The sequence below is a fragment of the Crocodylus siamensis genome, chromosome 1 (assembly GCF_052110815.1).
Source record: "Crocodylus siamensis isolate JL-2025a chromosome 1, ASM5211081v1, whole genome shotgun sequence".
NCBI lineage: Eukaryota > Metazoa > Chordata > Crocodylia > Crocodylidae > Crocodylus > Crocodylus siamensis.
In genome coordinates, this window is record NC_143395.1 from 10,450,963 (window position 1) to 10,465,408 (window position 14,446).

The following is a 14,446-nucleotide window of genomic DNA, read 5'->3' on the forward strand; positions in this document are numbered from 1 at the left end:
CTCATAGGTCACCTTTCTCATGCTTGTGAAGATTTCAGTCTGACCATTAGCCTAGAGAAGACAGTAGCCATGGGCCAACAAGTTGACCACCCTGCCAAAATTAGAATAAATTATGAAAGCCTGTAAGTGGTTGAAAAAATTCACTTACTTGGGCTCCACCATCTCACAAAATCTTGGCTTGGAAGCTGAAATTAATGCTTGCACTGAAAAGACAAGCAATACCACGGCTAAACTTCAAAAGAGAGTTTGGAAAAACAGAGTGCTCACTCTGTCGAAAAAGATGTCCATCTACAGCGCTTGTATACTTAGCTCTCTATTGTATGGCAGCAAAACACAGACTCCTAATGAATGCTAAGGAAGAAAAAAAACTGAACAGTTTCCATCTTTGATGTCTCCACTGTATCCTGTGAATAGAACAGCATAACAAAATCTCCAAGTTCACTTGTTCTGGAACAGGCCAAAATACCCATTATGTTTCTGCTCCTGAGACAGAGATGTCTCCTTCGGTTAGGACGTGTGAATCATATAAGCAACGGCCAAATCCACAGGGGCATACTCTATGATAAGCTAGCCACTAACAAATATCAACTTGGATAGCCCAAACCCTATTTTGTTGATGTCTGCAAGATAAACCTTCATGAGCTGCGAATCGATGGCCAGTGCTGGGAATCATTTGCTTTGGACCGCTGCAAGTGGAAAGCTGCTGCGAAGCAGGGCCTATGTCTCTTCAAGATAGAGAAGGCCAATGATGAAAAGAGGCATTGGGGCAGTTGGCTACAGTCGTAAGCCCAATTCCCTCAGTCTTGCCTCATAAGTCATGTCCCCCAGACCTCTATCCATTTTTGTTGCCCTCCGCTGAACTCGCTCCAATTTATCCAAATCCTTTTTGTAGTCGGGGGCCCACAACTGAACACAGTACTCCAGATGTGGCCTCACCAGTGCTGAACAGAGAGGAATAATCACTTCCCTTGACCTACTGGCAACACACCTATGAATGCAGCCAAGGATGCCATTAACCTTCTTGGCAACAAGGGCACACTGCAGGCTCATATTCAGCTTATTGTCCACTGTAACCCCCAGGTCCTTTTCTGCAGAGCTGCTGCCCAGCCAGTCAGTCCCCAGCCTGTCCCGGTGCATGGGACCGTTCTGTCCTAAGTGCCGGACTTTGCTGAACCTCATGAGATTCCTTTTGGCCCAATCCTCCAATTTGTCTAGGTCAGTCTGAATCGCAGCCCTACCCTCCAGTGTATCTACTACAACCCCCAGTTGTGCCCCAGCTCTAAACCGCGCTGCGATCACCACAAGATCCCAGCGCATGTACATAGTTGCACATGTACAGAGTTGCGAATCTGGTTCAGGGTTCACAAATGAGAGGCTACTGCAGAATGCTCTCAGTCAGTTTCTTGCAAAGAATTTACTCCCTCACCAGGGATTTAAGGGATGAAGACAAAGAAAGTCACAGTGCAACTGTCTAGCAGCTCTCCCGTTCTACGAGAGCTCATTGCTTTTACAGTGCTCCACAAATGGGAAAGGCTCCTTGAGAAAAAATGCTGAGGGCTGTGATGGCAGGAAAACAGTACATGGCACATAAGGATATGTCTGTCTACACTGAAGCTCAGGGCTCCCAGATGGGACCACTTCTGAGTAGTCCGTGCCCACCTGCTCCCACTCAGACACACCAAACCTGAAACGGTGATGGTGAAGCTGCCCTGGGATCAGAACTACGGTTTTACATTCCCTAAGAAGTGCATCTTGCAAACATCTGTCTTCAGCAATGAGCCCAATACCCCAAACACTCAAATCTACCTTGAGACAAAATAATATTTCCAGTGTGTCAATCAAGCTCATAGTACTGGGAGAATAACTGTCAAAACTGTTTTAGGTCCATGACATCTCTTCATTATTCAATCCACACAAATATTCAGCTTAATATCTCTATAAGTATAGAAAGATAAAGCATTTCCTCAGGATTAAGGATTTGCAGAGAGGTCCTTTGAGCATATCTCAAACAATTTATTCCTGCAAAGCTAGTTGTTAATCTAAATTAATTCCTGGTGTCATGGTGCTTATATCCTTTATAGGCTCTATGTACATACTTACTATGAAAATCTACCTTAGTGAGGTATCGTGCGAGTTTTGCCACATAATAACTAGGATATTATTGTATATTGCTCCATCCATCTAACTTCTGCTATGCTAGCAGGAGGGCGAGATTAGGCCCTGTGTGTCACAAAGAAGGCTACTGCCCAAAGATTTGTATTAATCAGAGGTACAATTATAGAAAAATAATACTGAAAGGGACATCAGGACCATCTCATTCAGGGGTTCCCAAAGTTTTTATGTCACGGCCCAGCAAACCGCAACTCGACAGTCACAGCTGACCACGGCTAAAATTTCCAGCAGGAAGACAGGTGAGGATATCCCCACCCCCAGGCAGGGGGGCTAGACCAAACCTTGCACTGTTTGGGCCAAACCCTGCCTCTCCGCCCAGCTCTGGGGGGGCTGCAGTTTGCCGGTGCGCGGCCACTTCCAGTCCAGCAGCTGACAGTGCTACAGACCAGCAGCCGACCTGCCGCAGCCCAGGGATTGAGAGCACCTGATCTAGTCCAGCCCAAAGCAGAATTGCTCCTGTATAAACCAGGCCAGCCAAGTGTTTGTCTAACCTGCACTTAAAAGCTTCCAGTAGTGGAGATTCCCCAGCCTCTCCATCTAACTTGTTCCACCCTCTAAGTTGATTTAGATCAACACTTGCCTCTGAACTGGACCGAACAGCCCCAGAGATTGGACTGAATGGCCCAAGAGGCCCCTTCTAGTCCTATATTCAGGAGCAAATTAATATTTTTAACCCAACATATTTTCAACTAATATGCTGTTTGGCTGATGCTGAAACATTTCATGGAGCTGTATTGATTACGATGAAGTTTTTTGCCAGGATGGTTTCTGCAGTCCAGGACTCTGGTAACTTCTCATGAGAGAAACAACATAAGCTTACATGGCAATACAGTTGTTTTAAACACAATTAAAAAATGATAAAACTTCAAAAAATTGCTGTGAAATGGCATGGTCATCCTCCAGCCAGTTCTAGGAATAAAGTCACTCTCATTTGGTCTAATCAGTGCCACCAGAAGGTCCCAACTCTACACAGAGCTCCATGTAAGCAAACCTCTAGTTGGACTACATGGGTCTCCTTGGAGAATCACATCCTTAGTAAAAATGCAAGAGGCAAAGTACACATGCCCAATGTATCTTTTTATTAAAAGTGTAGCAAAAAGTTCTCTAAGTTTGGTTGAAGACAGTCCAACTTGTTTTAACATAATCTACCATACCGACTCCCTAGGCAGACAGAGATGAAGCCATTATTAAAATAAAATTAGAAAAACTGTTTGATCATAGAAAATTAGGGTCGGAAGGGACCTCAGGAGGTCATCTACTCCTGTGGTTCTCAACCTTTTTTAGACTAGGACCCATTTGGAAACATTGATGGCCAGTCCCGACCCAGTGCCCCTCGCTCCCATCCCACTGCCCCCACCACCAGGATCCCAGTGTGTGGGGCAGGGGCGGGTGTGTGGAGAAGGGCAGGGGGGAATGGGGGGTCCAAACAGCCCCTCACAGGCTGGAACTCTGACAGCCTGCAAGGGAAAACCCATGGTTTCCCACATTTTTTTCTCCTTTAAAGGTGAATCTATTTTTAAAGTTTGTTCATGACCCTTTCACATATTTTTGTGACCCACGCTTGGGTTGCGACCTGCGGGTTGAGAAATGCTGATCTAGTCCAACCCCCTGCTCAAAGCAGGACCAGCCCCAACTAGATCATCCCAGGCAGGGCTCTGTCTGGCTGGGTCTTAAAAACCTCCAAGGATGGAGATACCACCACCCTTCTAGGAAACCTGCTCCAGTGCTTCACCACCCTCCTAGTGAGAGAGTTTTTTCTAATATCCAACCTAAATTTCCCTCGCTGCAACTTGAGACTGTTGCTCCTTGTTCTGTCATCTGCCACCACTGAGAACAGTCCAGCTCTGTCCTCTTTTGAACCACCCTTTGGGAGGGAGGGGGGGTTGAAGACTGCTATTAAATCCCCACTCAATCTTCTCTTCTCCAAACTAAATAAACCCAGGTCCCTCAGCCTCTTTTCAGAAGTCATGTCCTCCAGCCCCCCAACCATATTCATTGCCTTCCACTAGACTCTCTCCAATTTGTCCACAGCCTTTCTGTAGTGGGGGACCCAAAACTGGACACAGTGCTCCAGACATGGCCTCACCAGTGCTGAATAGAAGAGAAGAGAGTCATTTCCGACAATCCTACCAAAACAGCCCAGTACACCATTAGCCTTCCTGGCACCCTGCTGGCTGAGAAATTATAGCACAGGGGCCCACGCCAAGGCTTGAACCCTCATCCTTTTGGTCCCCAGCTCACTACACAGGCCCATGAGCCAACAGAAAAGAACTTGCTCGTGATAAAAAAAAGAAGAATTCCATAAAGGAAAAACAAGTGGATGAACAAAAATTGTGTGGTGCCAGAGGACAAGAAGAGGGCCAATGTGGTTCCCATTTCCAAAAAAGGGAGGAAGGAGGATCCGGGAAACTATAGGCCAGCTAGTCTTACCTCGATCCTGAGTAAGCTTTTTGAGAGAATTATTCTGGCGCATACCCATAAGGGGCCAGCGGGGGAGATCATGCTTAGGCGCAACCAACACGGGTTCATTAGAGGCAGGTCCTGTCAGACCGACCTGGTGGCCTTCTACGACCAGGTCACCAAATCCTTAGACACAGGAGTAGCAGTGGACATAGTCTTCCTGGACTTTCAGAAGGCCTTCGACACTGTCTCTCACCCTGTTCTCATTAAGAAACTGGGGGACTGTGGTGTCGACACCCACACAGTCAGATGAGTTGCCAACTGGCTGGAGGGCCGCACCCGGAGAGTGGTGGTGGATGGGTCATTTTCGAAATGGAGGGATGTGGACAGTGGGGTCCCCCAGGGCTCGGTCCTCAGGCCCGCACTGTTCAACATCTTCATCAGTGACTTGGACGAGGGAGTAAAAAGCACCCTGTTCAAATTTGCTGACGACACTAAGATGTGGGGGGATGTGGGCACGCTAGAAGGGAGGAACAGGCTGCAATCAGACCTAGACAGGTTACAGGGGTGGGCGGACGAGAACAGGATGGGATTCAACATCAACAAGTGCAAGGTGCTGCACCTGGGGAGGAAGAACCAGCAGCATACCTACAGGCTCGGGAACTCCCTTCTCGTCAGTGCAGAGGCAGAAAAGGATCTTGAAGTCATCATTGATGCCAAGATGAACATGGGCCGGCAGTGTGGGGATGCAGTCAGGAAGGCCAAGTGCACCTTGTCATGCATCCACAGATGCATCTCGAGCAGGTCCAAGGAGGTGATCCGCCCCCTCTGTGCGGCACTGGTCAGGCTGCAGCTGTGGTACTGCCTCCAGGTCTGGGCACCGCACTTCAAGAGGGATGTGGACAACATGGAGAGGGTCCAGAGGAGGCCACTCACATGATCAGGGGGCAGCAGGGCAGGCCCGACGAGGAGAGGCGACGGGACCTGAACCTGTTCAGCCTCCACAAGAAAAGCCTGAGGGGGGGATCTAGTGGCCTGTTACAAACTAGTCAGAGGGGACCAGCAGGCACTGGGGAAGTCCCTGTTCCCCCGAGCACTGCCAGGAGTGACCAGGAATAACGGTCACAAGCTGGCAGAGGGTAGATTCAGACTAGACATCAGGAGGCGCGACTTCACAGTCAGGGCGGCTAGGATCTGGAACCAACTTCCAAGGGAAGTGGTGCTGGCTCCTACCCTGGGGGTCTTTAAGACAAGGCTAGATGAACACCTTGCCAGGGTTGTTTGACCCCAGTACTCTTTCCTGCCATGGCAGGGGTCGGACTCGATGATCTGCTCAGGTCTCTTCTGACCCAACCAACTACGAAACTATGAAATTTAGGGCATCATCTGACCCAGGGTTATTCAACTGGGAGTTACTTCATGGCTCACAGGCTCCCACTGCCTTTACCTCCCTGCACTTTCTCCCTACAGGTCCAGGCACCGTTCCCTCTCAGCCAGTGCAGTCTCACTCCATCATCTACTCCTGCTGCTGCTGTCAGCACTGCCCCCCCCAGGCCACTGGGGTCTCTGGGATCACCCTTCTTCCTCCTGCTTCTGCTTCCAGGGGGCAGCACACTTTGTGGCCTGGGGCATCGGTGAATCCAGGATTTTAAGCAAGGGGGAGCAGCAGCTGGAGCTTCAATGGTTGCTGCAACCCCTGCTCCCAGACTCCCCTCCCACCAGGGTGGGCAGACCTTACCATTTGAAAAGCAGTCACCGAGACTTTTAAGTCCCCTGATCAGGTAAGGATCCTCCCTAGCTCCTGGCACCCCTTCCCCTCCATGCTCAGCAGCAGGTCCCCTCCCCTCCATTCCTCACTTGCCCTCTCCACTTATGCCCAGGATGCAGGGAGAGCTGCCTGCCACCACCGCTGCCCCGGACACTCCTATCCCACTCCAGCCTAGCAGGAGCAGAAGCAGGAGCAGGAGCAGGAGCAGGAGCAGGAGAGGCTCTGGAGCACTCCCCACCCCCGGTTCAGCCAGGAACAGTGGCAGTGGTGGGCAGGAGAAGGGAGAGGTTGGGGAGGGGGAACGTGCCACTGAGCATGGGAAGGGGTCCTGAGAGGGCAGATTCTTACCTGCTTTGGGGACAAAGTCCCCAGAGGCTACTCCCACAGCTTGGTCCAAAGGGAGGGGTATGATGGCATCACCCCACTCCCTCTGGGTCCTCCCCCACCCAGGGGTGCTCAGAAGTTGGGTGACACTGGTCTGATGCATAAGGAACTCAGTGGGGCAAGTGCTTTACTTCTAGGTCTGCCACTCATCTTCTGTGCAACCATAAACTAGTCACTTCCCTCGTCATTACCCACCTTTTTCCTTTTTGTTTAAACTGTAAGCTCTCGTGGCAAAGGTCTCTCTTTCACTGTGTGTCCACCCAGTGCCCTGGTTTCATCCTCTAAGCACTACGAAAATGCTTTAAAAATTACTTGCAGAACTTATTGCAAGCCACAGCTGCTGTTACAGAACGTAACACAAAGACACGCCGTCAGTAACTAGACACTGTTCACAAATCCATGCTTTGGAGAATCCCTGAGGTCCTGGAGTTGCCCAGGGAAGATCAGGGCATTGGAGATCTGTTCATGCTTTGCGGATGGCTGCTGCCATGTATCAGACTCCCAGGAAAGGGATGCTTACGCTAGGAAAATTCAACTCGCAGTTTAAAGAGTCTCTAAAGTCATATACAGAAAGCTTACGTTTTCACTAAATTTTTCATTCCCCGCTCCACAGTTCACCTTTGACTCGTTTGCTCATGAAAATTGATTTTAAAACCCCAAGCCTGCTCTATTCTGCTGTAGGTACAATGAAAAGGCCTCGTTTATTTTAAATTAACCTCAGAGAAATTCATTATACCCTTGTAAACCAGTTTAATATCACACAGTGAAAGCTTCACCCAGAAAGGTTCTTAACCTCATAAACCACAAACTTTTAACAAGGAAAAAAAAAAATCAAGAGAATATTATAATTCAGTTCCTCATGAAGGCGGCGACTGGAGCGCATTAAGCTCTCCGAGTCAGACTGGCAGAACAAAGCCATAATAGACTGGCTCAGGGATCTAAATGTGTGCCGGCTACCAGAGCATTTTAGTCAGTGAGGTTAATAAATATTGCAAGCCTGCAAAAATAAGTGACTATACATGCAGGCTGCAAGGATAATTGGGATCTGGCCCTTCTCTTGCTGAAGTCAGCATCATAACTCCCTTTGCTTTCCCTATCCTTTGTATTTAAATGGCCCTATTCCAGGGGTCAGCAGCCCCCTGCATGTATGCCAGAGCATGGCACACAAGGCCATTTTGTTCAGCATGCCACAGCCAGCCCTGGTTGTGTGGCTGCAAGCCCTGCCTGGGCTCCTTGGCTGGCAGCATCTACCCAGAGCCTGGGCCAACTGCAGCCAGGAGGTTGCAAACACATGCCGCAGCTTTGCGGAGGCAGCGGGTGCACGTGCCACTCCAGGTGGATGGGGGGATCCTGGAGCAACGCAACCTTGGCTCACTCTCCAGTGCAGTAAAAATACAAAATGGCTATAAAAGAAGCTGCTGGGAGAAGCGCAGGTAAGAGCATAGACTAGGACCTTGTCAAGCAAATCCACAAGTTCTTCCTAAATACTGCCCAGAAAAGACAAGCGCAAGTGTTTGAGTGCCAGCCATTCCCTAGAGAGAACGCAGGGTTTTAAAAAGCTTGAGGCCATTAGGCAAGCATTCAGATGAAGCTGATGCTAGTTTGGGTGAATGGCTAGTGACTGGACTGATCTGTCACTCACATATAGGAACATCTGGGGATCCCGGCACAGCTGACTCCATCACTATCATGAGCTACAAAAGGAACTTAATCTTCTCACCAACTTTCGACAGATCCTCCCCATGCCCCGGCCTCCCTCAACTTGTATCCCCACCTCCAGGCTCTGTGTTTTGTCTAGCAGCAAGCAGGTGAGATCGGCTGTGTGGTCTCATAAACTTTGTAATCTTTAGCCCAAACTTGCCTGACTGATTCTTCTGCTTAAAAAAGCAACAAAAAAGAAAGAAAGAAGAAAGATAACATGTCACTCTTAAGCCTTATTTACATTCCCTCTTCAAAGCAGCTCAGATAGCCCCAGCTCGAGCCTCCCTCACACCACGGATGAGAGATCTGCTCCCACGATCACCACCAAGGACAGGCAGCGCTGCAATTTAACATGTCAGCCATCTGTAAATCAGGAGTTACACCCGTCCTTCTCTTCATATACGGTTCTAGGTACAGGCAATTCTCTGATTAGGGCATCACACTCTCCAGCAACACAGATGGGATGGTGGATCAGAAACCAGCATGGTTCTTCTATGGGAAATGGCAAATTTCCAAAAATAGGTTTTCATTTTGAATCTCTTTGGACAGAAGCATCTCTCCAGTCCAAACCAATGAAGGTGGCAGAGCGAAATGGAAGAAAAGAGATGCTCTGTAACAGCCAGGAGCCTCCTAGTTGGGTCGCTCAACTGTATTACATGGGAGACCCAGGTTCAGGTCCTTCCTCAGCCCAATTTCAGAGGAGGAATTTGAACCTCTCAGATAGATGCTCTACCCACAGTCTGTCCCTCCTTGACCCAGTAGTGTATATTCCTATACAGAGCAGAGCTGCTCCTATGAGAGAGACTGACGGTTGAGCCTGGTCCCTCAGGGACTCGAATGTAGGTGTCCCATTCCTCCCATAAGAGTCCTAAGCAATTAGGTACTGGAGGAAAGGGTTGGCATCCTTCTGGCTTGTCATGACAAAGATCTTGTTTTCATCCAGATACAGAACAAGACCAAGCCCCAAAACTATTTTTTCATGAAACAGAATCCTTGTTTTCCTGCCAGGCCCTACTTGAAAAGGCACCAGTGCCCAAAGTCGAACTCCATCGGGCTCTATTAAAAAGACCACCCTTATCTTCCCTGTATTTCTGTTTCCTGACATGTCTCCCAGCCTGCAAAAATAAGTAACGGACAGCACCATTAACCCACCTTCAGACTGGTGGGGAGAAAGCACTACAAATGATTGTTCCTTACCGCATTCAGAAAGACCCGGCACGAACGGCTGCGTCTACCACTGTCAGGTTGTTTCACTTCTATTGAAGACCCAACCATGGGTGATTAACTTGCTTGTTTGAAGTGGGGGTGGCATTTATTTGTAAGCTGAGGAAAGATCAGAAAGCACACACTGGTTTTCCCATTGCCTGGCTGCACAAACTTGAAACAGAAAGGGAGGGAAATTTGCTACTTGGTGTTTTTACTGTCACAACAACAGTTTTAACTAGGCTTCAAGTAACATTTGGATGCAAAACAGATGCCACTTCCTTAATGTATATCCCAGAAGGAATTCTGTTCTGTTTGCATGCAGGCTGTCTCACAGGCCCTGTGGATATCCAATTTCCCATTCAAAGCTCTGGCAATAGAAAAGCTGAAAAGCAGATTCTTGTGGATTTCTCCTCTCTACCGTGCCCGAACCTGTAACATGAATGGGGCTTTTGGTAGCTTTGTCCATACCGCCTTCCTTTTTAATAACAACTCCATTTACTGCTTACAAAAGCCAGACTTCTTCCTTCACTGCAACCTCTTAATAAGATTCCCTCCTTGTCACTGAAAGTCCAATTGTGCTCTGGGACTCAGTTATTCAGAAGACAAGAAAGTTTGGGTTACAAAGCCATTCTTGCTGGCATTCAAACTCCCGCTACCCCTCCCTGCACAAATCAGTCCTTCAACACAGAGAGACTCTATTGCTGGCGCTACCTCCCGAGAAGGGCAGGCGGGAGGTACTTCCCACCAGGAGCCAGTGCACGTTTTCGATTTCACGGAGGAATATGATCTCCTAGATGAGAACTGAGAAGAGAAGCCAGGACGCTATCAGGACAAGACTGCCAGGTCTCCAGTGATATCTCCTACATGCGGTATACAGTGAACAAACTACTGTGTACAAAGAAGAGTGGCTAAAATGAATGGCATGCTATTGCTATCCTGCATTTAAGAGTCTGATCAGACACATCTGAATCCCAGTTGGAGTAGGGTGACCCTATTTGGGTGGGACAGTCCCAAAATGGAAACATCAAGTCCCAGTCCCAGGCTGAATGACTCCAGGACAGCTTTGTCCCAGATTCACAGTATCATGAAGGGCTCCAGGTTTTCCATTTCCCATGGAAAAATGAGGGAAATGGTGGGTTTCCCCTTGAAGGCTGGCAGCGTCCCAGCCTGCAAGGGGCTGCAGGGAGCAGGGTGCAGGAGGCGCCACGTGCACACATACATGTGGCCAGGAATACAGCCCCAGGCAGCGGTGGAGAGCAGCTCCCCCAGCTGCCTGCAGGTAAGTCTGGAGGAGGAGGATGCAGATTGAGGCTCCCACGACAAGGAAGAGAGTAGGGCAGGGTTGGTGCTGTCCAGCTAACGCGGTGCATGGGGCCCAGGGCAGAAGCGGGAGGTAGCCACAGGTGGCTTGTCCGGGGGAGGCAAATCCCTGCTGCTGCATACACTCCCCGCTTTATGCGCAGAGCCGGGGAAGGATGAGGGTTTGGGGCTCCCTGCTCTGCTGTCCTGCCCCCAGGAGCCTCATACCAGCTGCATCACCATGGCAAGGTGCCCCCTGCCTGCCTGGTGGTGGCAGCACAAAGTTGTGGTCCTCACCGCTGCTGGGTGGGCAAGGGGCACCTCACCCTGGCGGTACAGCCAATGCAAGACTCCCAGGGGCAGGACAACAGGGCAGGGAGTCCCAAGTCCACAGAGGGCAGCCTGCATCCACCCCCGCCCCCCTTGGACTCCAGTCTGCTCTGCTCCAGCTATGCCACGGGGGGAGGAAGGAGGCAGGCACGTGTCCCACCTTGCAACGTGGAAAAGTTGTTCCCTGTAGGTGGAGTCCCCTTGAACACAAGTGTAGCTGGCAAATTTTGCACCCTGGGGCGAAACCCAGATGGAGAGCGATGGGGGAGCAGAGGGGCTGAGCTCAGGAGTGGGAAGGCTTCAGTCCTACCTGCTCCAGGTTTCTGGCTGCCTCTGCCACCTTGCTGTGTGCTCACCTCTGGCTGTTTTTGCCATAGCACAGCTTCGCTAGGGGGCCACCATTCTGGGCCCCCCTCTAAGCTGGCTCACCCACCCCATGTTATGCTACTGCCCCTGGAGTGCCCTGAGGGTGGTGGGAGGGCTGAGCACCTCAGAGCTCCCACCACAAGCAGAGCCCACCTTCTGCCAGCACGGCTATGCCATCTCGTGGGGCGGGAAGGCTTCTGCCGCCTCCCGGCAGCCCAGAAAAGGCACATACAGACTCCCCCAGACCCTTCAGCAAAGTTAACCTCACCAAAGCACTGTGAGGTCAAGCCATGCTATTGTAATGGGAGCTCTCGGGCCAGGTGCATAAATCGAGCTTGATTTCAACTGTTGGGACCCCTCTTCAAAAACATGCATGTGTTGCCAGTTTGAGTTTCCGAGATCTGGTTGACATTAACAGGCAATTCCACCGCAGCTGGGCATGGAACGAGGGAAAGCTTACTGGTGGAAAAGAAACACAGCACCGATATGGGAAAACACAGCAACATTACAGTCCTATGAAGGAGGAATAAAACACACCCTCAAAATAACTTTGGCAACTTTCGGATAATTTAATTCCCCGCCCACCTGTTTCAACATCCAAGCAAATAGCACTTCCCCTCCACATCCACTAGTCCTCATTCATGGTGATGGCAGTGGACAGTGCGGTGCTGTCTCTTCCTGTTCGTGAAGCTCCCCGACGGCAGGCAGAGGGTTTTGTTCTTTTTAGTCAGCAGGGAGAGGATCCTCCCCAGTCTCTCTGCTCCGTTACTGTCCTCTGTAGCTTCAACAAGAGCCCTGTCTTTGGTGAAACCTGGCCTCATCACAATGATCCCCTCGATGGAGAGGAAACTAGGGGCATCACCAGACACACGTTCTTTGCCAGGTCTCCTCTGCGCCAGTCCACCGCCCTGGCCACCACACCATGCAGGCTCCCTCCAACACTGCTTTTCGGCAGCTTCAGGCTTGCATGGGAGGGAACAATGCTTGTGCGGGAAAGCAAAGTACTGCCACGGGACGTTCTAGCTGCAATGTGTACCCGCAAATCGTTCCCTTGTCCCTGGCAACCAAGTTCTGCTGCCAAAAGTTACTAAAGTCATATCAGAACTCGTGGTAGAGGTGATATCTTTTATTAGACCAACAAGATTTTTTTCAAAAAAAAAAATTGCAAAAAATCTAGGTGGTCGACTACAAGATATCACCCCTACCACCCGTTCTGATTCCTTTCGCCTCTAGACCAATACAGATACAATGTGGATACCTGAAGTCACGTCAGTACACAAGCTTTTGTAAACATGAGCCAATTCATCCCTGCTCCACTGACAGTGTTGCACAGTGTTACCCCAGAAATGAATTTGGCCCATACTCTCTCAAACACACAACACAACTCCTTCAAGCCTGGCTATACAACATCATGTTGACAGCTTTATTTTAAGCAAATTAAATGTCTCCTAATGACAGACAGAACTTTTAGCACTGGAGTCCGGGGGCCTGTGCATGTCTGATCTCTCCCTGCCCCCCTCCCACAAAGTAGGATGTGTAGACAACACAGGGAGGGGAAGGGAGTTCAAAGCAAATTCCTTTCAGAAACAGAAAGCAAAGGTTTCGCTCAGAGCGGAGCTGTTCCACTTCTCGGGCCAATTCGGGTCTTGGTTAGGGAGGGAAGGAAAGGAAAGAAACTGCTTCTCCATGACTTAGTCAACACTGATTTACTCCAGGGAAGTCGACACGGAAGAAATCCATGTATTTCCTTGCAGGCCCAGTCATCCTAGTACAAGTCACAATCACAGCTAACAGGATAACCCCACCTGTGTGCTGAATAGCGCATAATAGCATTACTAGGTAGTACCTGGTGCAGATTTGAACTATGGACAGGGCCTAGAGATGGCAATTACTATGGCACTGACTCCATACTCAGTTTCTGAGGGACAGCATTGTTTCCTATGTGATTTAGCACTATGCATCTCTGCTAATTAGACAACATGGTATTTTTCCTGCCCATACACTTCAGGGCTGCACTGTATTCAGCCAGCCCATGGGCAAAGACAAGTGGAGCAGACTGCAGAATGTGATCCTCCATTTACATAGGGACAAGTACATCTCCCTGCCCTGAGCTGGTGGCTACTTGCCATTAGCACAGGTACCCTGGAACATCTTCTGGAGAAGCAAGCACAGTTTTACACTTCAGGTGTCAGTGATGCCATGGTCTTATTTTACCCCTGTCCACCCTTTCACATATCTGCCAGCACGTTTCACCCTGGGATAGTAAGCTATATCCTATACATCTGCTTTTCTTGCACACGTACAGCATGCACAGTAAGGAATCGGATCCTGAGGTACCAAAGGCTGCAGAGAAAGCAAGCAAGACAGAAAGCCAAACTAGGATATTAAATCAGAGCAGCAGGAATCTCTTAGGCTGTTACAGTAAGCAGTCCTGTGCACCAGGAGGCAGCTAAAGAATGATGGAAATACACTATTCCCACAAATCCAGAATAGCTAATAAAACCCCATATGAATTATGGCATGTAAAGATGGGACCAAGAATTTCAAAGCATCACCTGCACTGTAGAATATTTCCACGTGCCAAAAAAGCATGAAAAAAGATCCTGGTATTGGAACTAACAAAACCGGGTCCATCTTTTGTCAAAAGGCAAAGGTGCATCTTGATCTCTCCTTCTTAGGGAAGCAAAGTTGAGGACATTAATTTATCATTCTGCCCCCCCCCCAAGTGGTGTTATGTTAGAACAGATGTTTAATCTATGCTCAAAAATGCAATTCAGGGCTCCAGCTGGAACTTTCTTCGCCTCTCTGAAGATGCCTTTC

The 14,446-nt window shown here is 49.3% G+C and overlaps 1 protein-coding gene across 3 annotated transcripts in view; it reads right to left on the minus strand.

Annotated features, from left to right (window-relative positions):
- The window catches only part of LOC149872568 (protein eva-1 homolog C-like), a 307,247-nt gene that overhangs the window by 245,634 nt on the left and 47,167 nt on the right, over positions 1 to 14,446 (minus strand). Inside the window, exon 2 of one of the 3 annotated variants that reach the window (XM_090031338.1) lies at positions 9,623 to 9,748. The exons of the other annotated variants lie outside the window; for them this stretch is intronic. The gene's annotated coding sequence lies outside the window, so the exon portion shown is untranslated. The remainder of the gene's footprint in view (positions 1 to 9,622; positions 9,749 to 14,446) is intronic. 3 annotated transcript variants of the gene reach the window in all.